At 43.1% G+C, this 17,854-nt stretch overlaps 1 protein-coding gene across 2 annotated transcripts in view; it reads right to left on the bottom strand.

Moving 5' to 3' along the window:
• Positions 1 to 9,390, bottom strand: part of MPP7 (MAGUK p55 scaffold protein 7) — a 229,416-nt gene extending 220,026 nt beyond the window's left edge. The window contains exon 1 of one of the 2 annotated variants that reach the window (XM_019973184.2): positions 9,167 to 9,390. The gene's annotated coding sequence lies outside the window, so the exon portion shown is untranslated. The other variant, XM_070800975.1, reaches the window with a different exon arrangement.
• Positions 9,391 to 17,854: the final 8,464 nt, after the last annotated feature.

Raw genomic sequence — 17,854 nt, 5'->3', positions numbered from 1 at the left:
TTCTTGCAGGTTTCTTTGTGATTATCTCCATCTAAAAAGAGGAAAATCAGCCAAGTAATAGCATGTTTACAGATGTGCTTATGCTGTCAAGAGAGAAAAATGGGCCCCTTCATACAGGTCTGGAATTGCCAATCTCAGAAATGTTTGCTTTCCTAGTGTTACTAAGCTTTCTTTCGCTGGGAAAAAATACAGCCCTGCTGAGCCAAGATGTAGCAAGTCCCTGCTTCTAAGAAGATCACTTTGGGAGGAAGAGAAGAGGTTGGATCTGGTTCAGCACCCCAAGGAGACAGAGCAGAATGAGGGGCTGGCGCTCAGCTATGCTGGAGGTGTCAGGAGCCAGCTCTTTGCTCTCAGGATCCAGGAACTCTGGGGCTCCTCAAGAACCTTTCAGGACATCCATGACATTAAAAATATGTGACAACGTTAAGAGGCTGTGCCTTTAAATAAAATAAATAAAATTTCCTGTTTGAAACTGCAAGCCAGTAAATACTAATAGATACAACCCATGCAAACAAAAACATCCTTAATAATTTTTAAGAGTGTGAAGCATACTGTGACCAAAGGTCTGAAAACTGCAGCTGTGAGAACGGAGGTCAAGGCCATGCGTCTTCAAAGGAGCTATCAGAGGTGACTTTGATTTCTCCTTCAAAGGAAGCACCAAAAGTTGGCAGCCCAGCAGGAGCGGGTGGCAGAGCACTTTTAACTCCACGTGGTTAAAAGTCAAGATAGTGAATACGAGCAGGAGACTGGCATCCAGGGTCCCAGTAATGTTCTGTGTCTTCACCCAAGTGCTGGTTACACAGTGTGTCTGCTTTGTGAAAATTCAGTGACCTGCACACTTAGGACAGTTGCATTACATATTTCTAGGTACCTGGTGTATGCATTTCTCTAGGTATATCTTATACTTGAATAAATTTTTTTAAATTCACAGTTTAAGATGCAGAACAACTTCAGGTTTGTCCTAAGGGGAGTCATTATACACAACTTACTTTGGAAGAGCCTGATTAAAATAATCAAATATTTAACTTAAAAATTTTAATTTAAAAGCCTCAATACAGACAACCGTAACTTTTGGGTTAAGAGCTATATACCATCTAGGTTGGATTCCTTGCCAAGATCAGGAAGAGAATTCTGTGCTTACCTCTCGCGTTTTTTAAACTGCAACAATGAAGTCATAATTTCTTAATGAAATCAAATACAACTGTAAAAAATGAAATCTCCCAACTAAAGGCAAAACTAAGGCCGGATTCCCTCCAGGGTGTTAAAGTGATCAAGTGGCCTCTATCCCTGCTAATCTTCACTGATCACCACAAGTCTAGACAAATGCAGTGAGAGACCAAACACAGAGCAAGGTGGTGAGAAGCGTAAGGAAAAGACACACGGCCATTATGTAAAGATGAAATAATCACCTTCATAGAACACCCAAAAGAAAAAGTAACCGTTAAAATACAACAGACTCAGCACAATTGCTAGGCCTGCAAAAAAGGTTAAATACAGACAGGTTAGCTAACTGACTTACATCAATACATACAGACACATCTGTATCAACAGGATTCCCTCCACAAGGGAGAAAAAATGGGGAGAACAGGAGTCAAAAGTGTCATTCACACAGAAACGAAAACTGATATACCTAGGAATTAATCCAACAAAGACGACATAGAACGTGGAGAAACGAAAACTGTATTGAAAAACCATAAATATCTTTTCCTTTTTTCTTTTTAACTGGAGTACAGCTGCTGTACAATGTTGTGCTGGTTTCTGCCGTACAACGTGAATCAGCCGTAAGTACACCTGTGTACCCTCCTTGCTGAGCCTCCTTCCATTCCATCCCACCCCTCTAGGCTGTCACAGAGCACCAGGCTGAGCTCCCTTTTTACACAGCAGTTTCCCACCATACACATAGGTCAATGCTACTCTCTCAAGTCCGTTCTCTATCTATTATTGCACTGCAAATAGGTCTCTCTGATACATGGTTTCAACCATGGCCCTAGGTCAGTATCACCCGAGGCCCTTTTTAAAAATTCAACTGCGGAGCTCCACTCCCTAGAGATTCAGTTGATCTGGGTTAAACAGGCATGTCTCTAACTATCCAGTTAATTCTAACATAAAGCCAGAGTTGAAAACCACCAGCTTAAATAATTTTGAAGACGCACAGATGGGACACGCTTCCACATAGCAAAATACGTAAATAAGTTGTAATAGCGAAAATAAAAACAAAAAACAGTGTGGAACTGGAACAAACTAGAAACCCACCTTTGTTAACTAAGAATGGAGAAATATGTCCTTAACAAGACCCGGAAGGTGGAATAAATGGATGGATCAAATTGTAACAAAAATTAAGATTCTGTTCAATAAAAAAAACGACATGCAAAAAAAGGCTAAGAAAATATTTGCACTGTTTAAAATCTAATAAGAGATTAACATTGAGAATATACACACACACAAAAAAAAACCTGCTGTAATTTAAGGCTGAAACATGTGAAGATAAAGAAACCCAACGCAAAGAACATGTCAATGCCAATTCACAAAAGGCAAAACCCACACACCTAAGCAGCATCTGACAGGATACTTAACTGTACTAGTAAACAGAGAATTGCCAATCAGAACAGTAACATATGTGCCCAAGATTGCTCCATCTGTGAAATCAGATTGGAAAAAATTATAAGGTCAGAAATGATCAAATGCTAGCAAGAACGCAGGGAGTAGGAGCAAGCCACAGCCAGCCCAGGTAATAACGTGGCAGAACTCAATGAAATTACATTTATGCCCAGGAGAGAGTGCTGATGTGGGGAGGGGGAAAACACAATAAAACAACATGAGTGGCTCTGCCTGGACCCGTATTGATAGAGGGCCAGTAACTCCAGTCTGCACCCTCAGCTGGGGAGGGTCCCAGTCCCGACCACCTCATACACCCATCACAGTATGTAGCAAGTCACACACTAGACACTGTGCCCCACGCTGGGGACACAGCAGTGAAGACCAGATCCCTACCCTCAGAGCTGACATCCAATGAAGGAAACGTAAAGAGGAAACAGATAAAATTATGGTAAGCATGTGACAACTGCTACAACGGAAATAAACGGGTGTCTGTGCCAGGAAGTGATGGCATGCGGGGCTGGGGGTTGGGGGATGTCCGCCAGAGAGAGGTGGGCTCTTGGTGATGGGTGGGGGGGGGCGGCGAGGGAGGGAGCCAGGTGTCCAGCAGCTGGGGTGGGACCTCCATGAATGCCTCCAGGGCATCAATGGCAGTCACTCCTCCCCAGGGGAGCCTGCAGGTATTCAAAAGATGACTTCTCTCCTGCAGTGAATGCCTAAAAGCCACCTTTAAGATGCCTGCTCTATAAAGTGTGGACTACAATGATTATAGCTAAGCTCCAGTATATTCTGACCAAAGAGTTCAATCTTTTAAGGCGGGGGAAAAAAACATACTACCAATGTGAATATTCTACGTCCCTAAAAAAGGTTTCTTAAACTTACTAGGATCCACAAATAGCTCCTTCATTCATTAAACAGAAGTCAAGCATTCATATATCTCTCCCACAGCACACTGAAGGGAAATGAGAATACATGTAAATGTTTCTGTCTTTAAGGAACATACTTCAACTTACAAGATTCAGGATCCTATGTATTTCATTCACTAATTGATTTGTATGACTAAAAGCCAGCATTTACAGCATGCTTATAACCCTCCAGGCACTGTCGTATATGAGTTTTTACATACATTCAAGGTCATGTGATACTCTCAACATCATAATACTACATTATTGCCATTTTAGAAATGAAAACCAGAGGTAAGAAATTTGCCTGTTGTCAAAGAAAGTACTAAGTAGCAGAGCAGGGATTCAAAGCCAGATCTTTCAAAAGTCAAAGTCTGGGTTCTTCACCACTACATTTACATTCCCCCTGGAATCATGTCAGTGGATTTCGAAGTGTGGTCCTGGACCAGAAGCATCGCCAGCCATCACCCTGGAGCTTATTAGCAATGCTTATTCGCAGGGCCTATTCCCAGACCTGAGAACTTAAAAACTGTGAGTATGAAGCAGCCGCTGGAATTTTAACAATCCCTCCCCACAGTGATTCTGAGACATGGTAAAGTTTGAGAACCTCAGCTTAAAGTTTTTATACTCAACTTTGTATATGTTAAAAATGAAATGATTTCATTTTGAAAATTCCAAAATAAGAAATTTTGATCCCATTTAAAAATACTCTAAACAGATAAAAATGATATTAATTCCTCTCCTCACTGCCCACAGCCCAACATTTCCTCCCCCTGAACACTGTACCCTGATGAAATCGTCTAAAAAACAGTCAACTCTGATGGGCCTTACTGGGAACTAAATTCAAAACGTGGAAAGAGCACAGAGGTCGAAAAAGAATCTTCAAGTCAAATCACAAGCCATATTAGGAAGAGGAGAAAAAGTGGTTTCTATATCAGCTGTAGAAACTTCCTAAGTCTTGGTCCATTGCTCCATAAACGATTTTATCTTTGGCTCAACTCCAAATTTTTACAACATCATTTCCACAAACTTCCAAGTGCCAGAAAAAGAAGTTATAACTCTCAGAAGTATTTGATTCTCAAGATTCAAACTGCTTTAAGTACACATACAGAGGCATTGTCTTGCAACCAGCAAGTTTTTAATCCTGGGTAAAGCTGATCAGAGACTTTTGCCACATGTACACATACACGTGTAGTTGCTCAGTCGTATTTGACTTTTTGTGACCCCATGGACTGCAGCCCACCAAAGCTCTTCTCTCCATGGAATTTTCCAGGCAAGAATACTGGAGCAGGTTGCCATTTCCTCCTCCAGGGGCTCTTCCTGACCCAGGGATCGAACCTGCGTCTCCTGTGTCTCCTTCATTGGCAGGCAATTCTTTACCAATGAGCCACCTGGGAAGCCCCTTTTCCCATATACACATACAAACTACAGAAAAAGTGCTACGCTGCTGCTGCTAAGTCACTTCGGTAGTGTCCAACTCGGTGAGACCCGATAGACAGCCCACCAGGCTCTGCTGTCCCTGGGATTCTCCAGGCAAGAACACTGGGAGTGGGTTGCCATTTCCTTCTCCAATGCATGAAAGTGAAAGGGAAGTCACTCAGTCATTTCTGACTCTTCACGACCCTATGGACTGCAGCCTATCAGGCTCCTCCATCCATGGGATTTTTCAGGCAAGAGTACTGGAGTGGGTGTCATTGCCTTCTCCATATTCAAGGCTACCTATTTCTAATAAAGCCTGTTTCCAGAGGGAGAAGAAGAACATTATCAAAAATAAGTATATTGGAGGAGGGAGGAGAAGGGGATAACAGAGGATGAGATGGTTGGATGGCATCATTGACTCAATGGACACAAGTTTGAGTAAACTCTGGGAATTGGTGATGGACAGGGAGGCCTGGCGTGCTGCAGTGCACGAGGTCGCAGAGTTGGACACAACTCAGCAACTGAAGTGAACCATAATTTTAGAACCTAACATACGCTAAATAATTCTTTTAAGCTGTTCACTTGCATACAAAAGTCATTCATTTTACCAACTTCGGGATTCTGCTTATTTTACATAAATTTGAAGACGGAAGCGTTAAGTGGCCCAAGCCTGGCCCTGGAGTCGCTATAATCCTGACTGAGAATGCTCAGACTTGATTCTGTGGGCTCAGGTGCAGAGAACTCCAGGAAACCCACGCTCGGGCAGCTTTCTCATCTCCCCGGTTGCTTACAACCACCCACCCTCCGTGCCCCAGCCCACACTCTCCCAAGAGCTGGCAGCTCTGCCAGGAGCTTCCCTCCTAGAAGGAGCGTCACCAACTTATTTCCCCTTCCCTAAGCGCCATCAAATCCCTTGACGACCAGAACTACTTCCAAGAAATTATACCAAATTACCAAAGCTCTCCTGCCCACGTAAAGTCAGTGGAACTGAATTATACAGACACACCGCACCCGCCAAAGACCTTCCCACTTGAGTGCTCATCTTGCCTTTTAAAAGTCCAGTGTTTTCTGCAACACCTCACAAAATGCAATCACCCTAACTAGTCCTTCTTCTCCACTACCATTTCTATACCTGGTGTGGCATTATCAAAGCAGCAGCTATGTTTTCTCATCTCCCTCCTATAACAATTAGTGAGCAGCAATTAACCAGTAACTAGCAAGCCAACAGTTCCTGCCTTCCAGGGGAGAAAGCTCCTCTCTCTTTCCTACTTGAAGCTGATAATCATGTTTTTCTAAAAGAATAGAAAGATTTATTAAGTGAGCATTCAAGGAAAAAGCAAAAAAACAGTTTTACATGCCTGGAAAAAAAACCGTTTATGTGTTTGTTCATAGGAGGCATAAAACCACACTCAAATAGCTCATCATAGTTCACATAAGATTTAAACAAAACACAAACCATTAAAAACAAACAGGTTCAAGTGTATAGAAATAAAGACCAATAAACTGACACTGTTCCAGGTACCTGTCTACAGCAAGAACCAGTTTTCTCACAGGTTATTTCTAAAATTACTAACAGCTTCCTTTACTTTAAATTCACCTGCCATGTCCTTCCAATTAATCTCATTTAATAAAGCTGACTTAAATCACTCATTGCAATTCTGTCTGAACTTCAGTGATGACAGCTGTTGTACGTTTGTATCTTTGTCAGTGAAATGCTTATTTAAAAAAAAAAAAAAAAAAACCTGAAATCTGCAGTAAATAGCACCCGGTGCACCATCTAGTGGAAGTACTGTAATGTTGTAATTAAATCTTTTTTGAAGGGTAGAAACCCTTAACATCACAGGGGGCTATGATCCCTAGGTAAGAATACAGGTAAATACTCTACAAGGCTTCCCTGGTGGCTCGGCGGTAAAGAATCCACCTGCAATGCAGGACAGTGGGGTTCAATCCCTGGGTTGGGCAGACTCCCTGGAGAAGGAAATGGTAATCAAATCCAGTATTCTTGAATGGAAAATCCCATGGACAGAGGAACCTGGCAGGCTACAGTTCATGGGATCACAAAGAGTCAGACATGACTTAGCGACTAAACCACCACCACTCTGCAAACAGAATAAATCTTTTTCCAACCTCCCACATCACAATGCAAGAGATGCTTATCAAAAGAAAGCTCACTTTCTGTACAAATCAGCAGATGATAAAGGTTTCTTTATGAAATGTTCTGCTTGGGTGCTAGAAATTTTAATTTGACCAAAAGAGTAAAAATTAAGTAAAGATACTGAGTGCAAAAAAGAACAAATGAGTAAACAGAATCAGAACTGGACTAACAAGGCCTATGTGAAGGATGTTTTACTTAACAAATAAGTTATTTCAAAATGTACATGTTCCACCCAGCAGAGCACCTGCCATGAATACAAGGGGTTACTTCATGATCAAATAGTTCCATTCAGTAATAAATAAGGCATTTCCATGTTCCTGATGACTAATAAATTTAACATAACCTAACAACTCCCTAGGATTCCCCACGCCTTGGCATTATTCAAGGAGTCCCTCCCATCCATCCAACTAAACCTACTTGCCATTAATCCTCGAACTCCCTTGTGTTACTCTGATCAAAGGATAGAGGATTTTACATGTTTGACACTTCTAAATTTATAGCAAAAACTTCCTGCAAAAAAAAAATCATAACCAAAATGTATTACCCTTCATTCTTATTTGCCTTATGAATATTAACTAATTCAACTGAATTCAGAAAACACTACTCAAGCCCAATGCTAAGCCAGAGATGCAACAAAGAAAAGATTTTCTAATGTGGAAAACCTCCCAAAACTTAAAATAGAAATTTTTCACTAGGTTAAAATAGAGATGGCACCTCTAGGTTTTCTTGCCTGTGTGAAAAATGACCTTTCTGGTGAAATTCAAACTATCTTAGCAACCTAGAAGTAAAAAAAAAAAAGCCTAAGAGAATATTTCACTTGGAAATAACCATCTGCGCCTCTGACTGGTGTGCATGTGAACCAAACCGGCACGCAGAGAAGCTTGATTGACAGCAAGTATCTTCCTGGATCCTGCATTAAACCCCTTAACAGGTGTGTAAGAGCAGAAGTCAAGTGACCTGGGGCAGAATTCCCCTCATCTCTAGGGCCTTGAGTTTATGTACCTGCAAAATGGGCGTGGGGTGCACTACCTGCTTCCGGAGAGTTAAGAGAATACTAATATTGATGGAGTGCGGTGAGCTGCTCAATTAAAAGACCTAAATGCAGTGCACCTGGAAGGGAGGACCGTTGCGAGAGTCCTCCCTGTGCCATTTCTACTCAAACTCGTGACCTTCATTTCACTTGTGAACAAATGGAAAGCGAGAAAAGGCTTTTAAGCACGTCAGAGAAAAGGTAACATCAATCAAGGTGCTTCATTAGAGGTGAATCACATCACTGCAGTCAACTGCTTAGGATTTGTCTGCAGAGTACTACTGCCTGGGTAGCAGGTGCAGCCCCCTAAAACCTAAAGCCCAGAGACTATGTTTAGAAAGGTTTTTTATTATTATAATTATTCGAATGCTAACGTTTAAAGAAATAAGAATCGCAATTCAACACCCACCCATGGAGGGAGGCAAAAAAAAAAAAAAAAAAATCCCACCCCCACCATCTTCCACACCAGCTCGGCATCCTCGCCTCACCCCAACCGCGCGGCCCCCACTGCAGCCCAGACAAAGGTGAGTCACACTGCTGGGTCTGCTTGTCACGGAAGAAAAAAGCCCCAAGTAAGTTCACGTTAGAGGCTACTTTGAATTTCAAAATAATAAACAAGAAGTAAATCGTGTGCCTGGGTAAACGCAGTGCAAAGCGCCGTTTCCAGGAATGTGTAACTCACACCATCTAAGTGCAGATACCTTTCTCGCTTAAAAAAATAAAAAGCCGCCGGGCTGCTCACCGCTTATCAGCAGGTCCTTCTCCCCGGAGCCCGGCTGACTCAACTCCGCGTTTCCCTCCACCTGCACATCCCCCGCCCCGCCGGACCGGCCGCCGCCCCGAGTCCCGCCGCGTCCCGGACTCCGGGGGTCCCGCCCCCACCGCCTGCCAGGTGCAGCGGCCGCGGATCCCGGCGGAGGCGCCCGAGGCGGGCGGAGTCTCCGGGAGACGCGGCCCGATCGGCCCGTGGCTGCGGCGGGAGAGCAGGGAGCTGGCCCGCCGCCCGCCCCGCGCTCGGGCTCGGGCTCGGGCTCGGACACGCGCTGCAGCCCTGGCGCCCCTTACCTGCTCCCAGCGGCCGTGGCCGCGGGAGGAGCACTCTCTCAGGCGTCGGCAGCCCGGGGCCGAAGTACGGAGGCTGCGGCCGTGGCCGCCGCTAAGGACAATCAGCAGCCTGCGGGTTTCGGCACCGCAGCGGCAGGCGCAGGACTCTGGAGCCGGGAACCCGGCCCCCCAACCCTGGCTCCAGCCGCGAGTCACAGCCTTGGCCCCCGCCCGCGGAGGGGCGGAGCCGCGGCCGGAGGGGCGGGGCGGGAAAGCTCCGCCCACGGGGCGAGAGCACGGCGGGTGCCGTATAAAAGGCGCCTGATGATTGGTTGCGATAGGAGTGGGTGTCTCCGATTTGGAGACAGGCTCACCAGCAGCGCTTCTCTCATTGGTCAGTACAAGAAAACAAAGCTGAGTCCTGATTGGTGGCAGCCCTGTAACTCTTCTCCCTCTATGCCAATCATGGAAGCCCCGCCTCCTCCCGCTCCGCTCCGCTCCCAGGTGGCTGCGGTACTCGCGGTCTTCTACATGAGGTACCTCCTTGAAAAGAACCCGGGGTACCCAGGTTCCTTTGCTGGAAGTGAGCTTCCTTGTTCCACCGAGAGTCTTTGATTTCCGTATGAACTTGGTGAATAACAGCTAATCTTCAGCATCGCCTGGATTTAGAGCGATCTCTTGGGTATTTTTTTTTAATGCTGCATAAGATTTAGAAGGAAATTGACATGCAAAGAAAAGGCATGCAGTGTTTTCACCCTTGGCAAGATTATGCTGGAGTGGTTTTTTTAATTACCTTTCCCTGTTCCGTATTAACGTGTAATTACTTTTATAATTAGAAAAAAATTAATAGAAAATGAATAAGGTGCAGAGAATGGTAAAGGCAAACTTTGACGGTATCCAGGGGCTAATACTTCGACAACAGAAGAAAATAAACGCAACACCTGATGGCCATCAAAAACGTGTAATACGATCTGGTATCGGCCCCCTTCAGTTGTCTTATAGAACTTGATAAATACCCTTTCCATATAACTACTATTTGCCCAATACACACTGTACAATGAATTACACTGTAAACAGATTTATAGCAAGAACTGAGAATCCAAAGTACAAAATAAAGCTTTAATCAAAAAAGTAGGCTACAGAAAGAAATTTAGAAGATAAATTGGAAAAGTCAGCTAATGGAATTTAAGAAAGAGAAGAATGACAGTCTTCAGAGATGAGAGAACTTTGAAGATTGAAGGCAGAGGGGGGTGGAGGGAGTGGAGATGAAGACCAGTGACCTGAAATTAGAGTCATCTGAGCTCTCAGACTGCATCAGCCCCTGTTGAAAGGCAGTGAAGCGGATCTCACCTGGAGACCACACTTGCTTAACACTCTAGCCGCTTTCCTCTTGTTTGTTCTCTTTGTCATTCCCACGAGGCTCTGAAATAGGCTATTTGAAGTGAAGCACTTCATCCAAAGGGCTTCCCAGGTGGCTCAGTGGTAAAGACTCTGCCTGCCGATGCAGGAGACACGAGATGGATAGGTAATGGCAAGCCACTCTGTTATTCTTGCCTGGAAAATCCCATGGACTGAGAAGCATGGCCGGCTACAGTCCATAGGGTCATAAAGAGTGGGATACAACTGAGCACACACCCACACTTCATCCAACAACTCTGCAAATTTTATAGTATTGAGAAGAAATGGAGTTCGACAAAAGTTAAACATAAGGAAAGAATGTTAGGATAAACATGAACTGAAAGAGTCATTAGGACAGGAGTCCTAATACAAAGAATGAGACCAACCTTTTTTCTGTCATTTCTAGAGAATAAAGATCTTTGGAGGACACAGTAACCTCATTACCTACAAAGATATTTCTTTACAAAACTCTTGTAATAAAAGGAATTCTAAATGATAGTCTGAAAATGTGTCCCAGAGTATGCTGAGAAACTAACTTACTGTTGAGATCTAGTTATGTTTAGAAGAAGAAGGAGGGTGGGCAGAGAAGAAGGGCTTAAATTGCTTGGTATGAACAAATTGGGAGGAAAACTTTCCAAAAAGTGTATTCCACAATAACACCTAAGATTCTGTCACTAAAATTCTTTCTTTGGGATTAAATAATTTATATCAAAGATTATTCTTTTATTCACTAACTCACCAAACAGGTAATCAATATGAATTACCAAATGTTAGTTCCTGCCATGGCTGGCACTCTGCTAAGTATAGTCTTGAATGAGACAATATGGAAGCTATTCATCAGCCAGGGAAGACAGACAACGAACCACTGAACAGATGAAGTTACAGAAAGGGATCAGAGCAAAGAAGAAAACAGAGACTTGAGAGATGAAGGAGTGACTTTAATTTGGGAAAGGTTAGAGAGAAATACTCTAAGGTGAAATGCTGTACAAGAAATGATAACATTTGTGTTGCCATCTAAATAAGAAACCCTATGTCTGCAAAGTTCTAAGACTATGGCCTTCCTGGTGGGGGAAACAGCAGGGCCCTAAGCGAGGAAGAGAAGTGACATGCTGGAGAAACAGAAAGAAGGCCAGGTGGCTAGGCTGGTGCAAGAAGGGTGGAGGTACCTGGCAGGGCAGAGAGGGCAGCATGGTCTGGGAGGCAATGATTAGAAGTCTTAAAAAAAATAAAATAAAATAGAAGTCTTTATTCTGTTGCATGGATTCCTGATATTTTTTTCTTTCCTGTCTGTCATTGTTTTTGTGTATTTGGATCAATACCTCAAACATTCATTGAAAGGTTGGCCTTCTCTCCATTTCCCTAGGTGGGCCATGTTCTTTCAGAGAGGGGCAAAGAAGACTTCTTTCTATTTAGTTGCTAAAGTTGGAATAAAATCATTAAGTGTTTAAATGGGCATTCATTCACTAAGTCAGTCTGTCAGACAAATCTTTGAAGACCATACTGTTTGCCAAGACAGGCTGGGCATAACACAAAGACCCTGGTGGATCCACCAGCAAACAAGTTTTGTACCGATGATAAGGAGACCAAGGGAGCTGTGGGAACAGAATCCTGAAGGTTCTGAGGACATGGTCCTGAAGGAAATGAGGATTCACTAAATCAGGAGTCATCCCAGTGAAGAGGGACAAGGTTCTAGATCCAGGGAGCAACAGGCAGGAAGAAGGGACTCTTATGTGAAGCCTTAGAGACCGTTGCGTAAAAAATTAGTTCTCTGCATCTCACAAGCTGGCCTTGCATGGATGGCCCCAGAAGTGGAAAGAAAAATGCAATGAGTAAAAAGCTTCAGAAGGCAAGGGAGCTGACAGGGTATGAGAATTAATAGACTGATCGCTGTTTCACGTCATCTCCTTCATTTCTTCAACAAAAGTCATTAAAGATAGTGGACACCCACTTGTCACTATGATGTTCTTTTTTGGGATAGTAATGGGTTAAGAGTGCTAATCCTATTTGACCAGAATTAGGATGGAGCTGAAGCCCTTGAGGTAGAGATCCGTGCTTCTAGTTGCAGCCATTCCCTGTGCTGGTTGGCATGCTTTCTCTTCATCAGTTCAAGTTACAATTAGCAGATATCCATAAAGGAAGAGACCCAGCACATGCCACAGGGAGCCAGTGAGAGGAAAGGCTGGGGAATGTCAGAGACTCTCAGTATGGCTGGTTGATGGCGTGACAAAAGATGAAGTAACTAAGAAATAAAAAATGCAGTCTTTACAATGTCTGACATAGTGCTTCAAAGTCACTGAAAAAGTAATCCCTGTACCCTAATAATAAAGTTCAAAATTAATTATAAAGATAGGAGGGGTGCCTTATACAATCCAAATATAAGCAAAAATAAGCCAGTCTCCAAGAGCCTGAGAGCTTCCCAGATGGCACTAGTGATAAAGAACATGCCTGCCAATGCAGGAGACATAAGAGACACAGGTTTGATCCCTGGCTTGGGAATATCCCCTAGAAGAGGGCATGGCAACCCTCTCCAGTATTCTTGCCTGGAGAATTCCATGGACAGAGGAGCCTGGAGGGCTACAGTCCATGGGGTCACAAAGAGTCAGACATGACTGAAGGAACTTAGCCCAAAAGCACGCCAAGAGCCCAGGAGCCAGAAACTAAAAAGTCGTGAGGAAGTCACATGAAGTTTTCTCTGTCTTCAGACCTGCCTCTCTCTACATTTCTGCTCTGTTCTTCTTCTGGGAAAATTGTCTTCCACAAAACCAGTCCCTGGTGCCAAAAAGGTTGGGGTCTGCTGGTAATATCTCTTAAAGAAGAGGGGTGAAAAATGTCATCATGATATGTGGGTGAAGGAACCTTGATTATACAAACCTGTATGTAGGCCTCAGCATGGTATGTCACCATTATTAACAGTTAAGGACCTCTGGGATGATGAGACCTGTTAATTGCTTAAATGCTAGTGTGCTTACTTGAGAAGCCTCAGGCTTTATGTGGTCTCAGATGTGCCTGTAATGCACATCTGTCTGACTGACACACACACACATACACTTAACATTTCTCATATCCAATCAAATATGCCTCCATCCTCCCAAGTTTATTCTTCAATCCATGGCATTTGAAGTTAGGATAAGAAAATCATTCTTTAATTGCATTTGGCATTTTTGAGAAAGACCAAAGTTCTTTCTGCTGTGATTATAAAGAGAGAACAATGATAAAAGTACCCCCAAATGAGTCTTCTTACTATTTAGCTATAGTCACTGTGCAAGGACAGCCCCCAAGGAATAGTGATTACCTTCATCTTGTAATATTTGCTTATGATTGGAGTAAGCATTTACATTGAGAAAGGAAGCCATTGATAGAAAAGTTGAGAAAAGTAGAGAGTGAAGTGAGTTACTCAGAATTTGTATTTAATTATCAGTCATCTTTGTACTTACCTCGCTGAGGTCACAAGGGAGGATCACCTGCTGAATCACTGTCGCTCTACTTAACATCCCCTGGAGACTACGATCCACCATCCTTCATTAACTCGTGCTGACCTGGAAAGCCGATGCTTCCTGATCAAGCCACTTGGAAACTGATGCCTTCTTATATATAGAAAATTAAGAAATGTGTAAGGAGAAGCCATAGCAGAATTGTTGTTATTTAGTCGTTAACTCTTTAGGACCCCATGGACTGTAGCCCAACATGCTCCTCTGTCCATGGTTTCCCAAGCAAGAATACTGGAGTGGGTTGCCACTTCCTTCTCCAGGGCATCTTCCCAACCCAGGGGTTGAACCTGTGTCTCCTGCATTGGCAGGCACATTCTTTCCCACTGAGCCACCAGGGAAGCCCCCATAGCAGAATAGAAAGCCATGAAAGCTGCAGGAAAAGAAACAACTTGCAACTGTGCACACCCATACAGAGGGTTCACCCAAGACTCCAGTGCACTGCCCACAAAGATGGTGCTTTAGCAGATTCTCCTAAATTTAGCATTCTTGCTTCACTGCCTCTGTTTTCTTAACTCACGCAGTTTTCTAATGACTATTCCTTTATCCCTGAATTCCCTCTCTCTGGTAAAGAGCAGGCCACAAAGGAACTTAATAGATAAGTCTCTCATGTGTAAGCTTAAATTCTAAGGTTAAAAAAAGAAACCATGTAAGCAGAAGAGTTTATAAAGACACCCTGCTGCTGCTGCTGCTGCTAAGTCGCTTCAGTCGTGTCCAACTCTGTGCGACCCCATAGACAGCAGCCCACCAGGCTCCCCCGTCCCTGGGATTCTCAAGGCAAGAACACTGGAGTGGGTTGCCATTTCCTTCTCCAAAAGACACCCTAAGTAATAGTAAATTTGAGATTACAGACCTGACTGATATCATCTTAGCCAGGTGATCAAAGCCAACATCAACAGTGATAAGTCATGTTGACAGTGTGTATGGTCTTTCTTCCCAGAACCCTGAATCCCAGTCTGATCATAGGAAAAATATCAGACAAATCCCAGCATGAGACATTCCACAAAATAGTTAACCAGTGTACTCCTCAAAACTGTCAAGATCATCAAAAACAAGATAAGTCTGAGACAGTCACAGCCAAGAGAAGGTTAATGAGACATAACAAGTAGATGTCATATGGCAGCTCAAATGGAATCCTGGAAGAGAAAAAGGACACCATGTAAAACTAAGGAGATCTGAATAAAATACAGACTTTGGTTAATCACAATGTATCAATATTAGTTCATTAATTGTGATAAATGTGCTGTATTGCTAAAAGGGAAAACTAGGTGCAGGGTATATATGGGAACTCTCTGTACCATCTGTGGAATTTTTCAGTAAGGCTAAAACTGCTTTAAAAATGTTTACTGATGAGAACCTACTATAGAGCACAGGGAACTCATTGCTCTGTGATGACCTAAAATGGGAAGGAAATCCAAAAAAGAGGGAATATAGTTGATTCTTTTTGCTGTACAGCAGAAACTAACACAACCATTATAAAGCGACTATACTCCAATAAAAATTAATTTTAAAAAGCAAAGTTTATTTTTAAGAGATTATGTATATGTGCATGCACATAACATGACTCTACGACCCCACAGACTGTAGCCCACAAGGTTCCTCTGTCCATGGGATTCTCCAGGCACAAATACTGAAGTTGATTGCCATTTCCTCCTCCAGGGGATATTCCCATCCTAGAGATTGAATCTGTGTCTCCTGCATTGGCAGGAGGATTCTTTACCACTGACCCACCTGAAAAGCTGATACATGTATATGTATTCTGTATATTAGCTGATAAAGTCAATATCCTAAAACTTCAAGGCTAGACATTCCAAAACAAAGCAGCAGCATCCTTGCTATTTGCAATTGCCATTTTACATGCTAGCAAAACTATTCTATTGATTACAAAACTTTATGAAATCAAGATTCATAAAAACTGACTTCTGAAAAAAAAATACCATGTCGTCCCCCAGCACTCAAGACTTCTAAATACAATTCCTTAACTTTTTAAAAAACTATTTTAAGAAAGTCTACAAGGGCTCATGGTGATGGAAACCATGCGAGTGTTGCCACATTGATACAGAGGCAGGGAGACCAGGGTGATGGAGACCCCCAAGGAGAGGCTTGGGATCATCAACGGTTGAAGGAAAGAAGGGCTGTCACGCCAGCCTCCGCCAACCCATTGGCGCCTTGGCAGAGATTAGGAAAAGACATCCCTCCTTGAGATGCTTCATTTCCATTTGCTGGAAATTTGCTTCAATGTGCTGTTTTTGGTAAGACAAGACACTTCAGTGCCACCTGCCAAGAATAACAAAAGTTGCAAACGTGTGATGCCCATGTTTGCCTGTGTGCTGCCCAAGCCACACGACCATATGCTGTCACTCTGAGTGCCTCTGTTATGACAACCTGTCATCTATTTAGAGCCGTGGCAAGCTTGCATTCACTTTCATGCCTCCTTGTATATAATTCTCCCAACAGAGTGGGCATTCTGTCACAGGTAATCGTCATTTTGTTTACCTTGGATTGAAATAAAGAATCCAGCTCTTGCACTGAGCCTATAATTGCAATGCCTTTAACCATAACAATGGGGATAACAACATTCGTGGTGCCGAGGTGTTAGGATCTTTAAGTGGGAAAACACATCAAAGCACTGTGTGCGGGACCTCACCGATCTTGAGTCTCTCCTGGGATACCCAGTTCCTTCTTCCCTACATGGCTCACCTACCAAGTTGGGATTCTCTGTTGAAAGGTCACAGGATGTTCACGCAAAGGTGCTTTCAGATACAAAGTCCTCGGACTTCCCTGGTGGTCCAGTGGTTGGGCATCTGCCTTCCAGTGCAGGGGATATGGGTTCAGCAGGAAGATTCCACATGCCCCAGAGTAACTAGGCCCGTGAGCTGCAGCTGCTGAGCACGCTACCCTAGAGCCCATGCAATGGGCTAGCCCATTGCAATGTCCAGCCCATTGCAATGAGACAAGCCCCCACAGTGAGAAGTCTGTGCACCACAACTAGCCCCGGCTAGACGCCTTGCACACAGCAACGAAGACCCAGCACAGCCACAATAAAAAGGAAATAATAAATAAATTAAAAATTTTAAAGATACACAGTCCTCCATCTCTATGCGCAGGGACATGAAATAGTGTCTTTTTCTTAAGTGTCTTCTTTTCACTTCCCTGCTTAAGTGACACCAAACCCAGATAAACACCATCTGCTGTAGACAATGTGTTTTTAAAACTGTATTTCATGAAGCAGGTTATGACTCATAAGTTTATAAATAAATAGATAAATGTATTTATAAAAATAAATTAATTAAAATAAATTTACTTAAAAATTTATTTTAAAAGTTATAAACTTATTAACTAAAGAAACAGTTTCTAAATATAGCATGATGAAGCTTTAGAAATCCCTTTCGAAGACATTTTTCCTTGAAAAAGTTTTGCTGGCTTTATTTATTTACTCAGAATGAGATTTTGTGTTCTAAATTAGCTGCATTATGAATTACATTTGGTTATACGGAAGTAACCTGGTGGCTCAGTTGGTAAAGAATCTGCCTGCAATACGGAAGACCTGGGTTCAATCCGTGGGTTGGGAAGATCCCCTGGAGAAGGGAAAGGCTACCCACTCCAGTATTCTGGCCTGGAGAATTCCATGGACTATAGAGTCGGACACGACTGAGCAACTTGCACTTACTTCACTCACACAGAAATAATTAAGGACCTGAATTCAGAGAGGGTATTTAAATATTTGAAAATTGAAGACGCCGTTCATAAAACGTCACATTTATCCACCCAAATTAACCTTATGGTGCCCTTCTTTGCCTCAGGAGGGAAAATGCTCTGCTGAAAG

The sequence above is a fragment of the Bos indicus genome, chromosome 13 (genome assembly GCF_029378745.1).
Source record: "Bos indicus isolate NIAB-ARS_2022 breed Sahiwal x Tharparkar chromosome 13, NIAB-ARS_B.indTharparkar_mat_pri_1.0, whole genome shotgun sequence".
Classification (NCBI taxonomy): Eukaryota; Metazoa; Chordata; class Mammalia; order Artiodactyla; family Bovidae; genus Bos; species Bos indicus.
The sequence above is the reverse complement of the archived record's forward strand: the minus strand, read 5'-3'. Positions and strand labels throughout refer to the sequence as shown.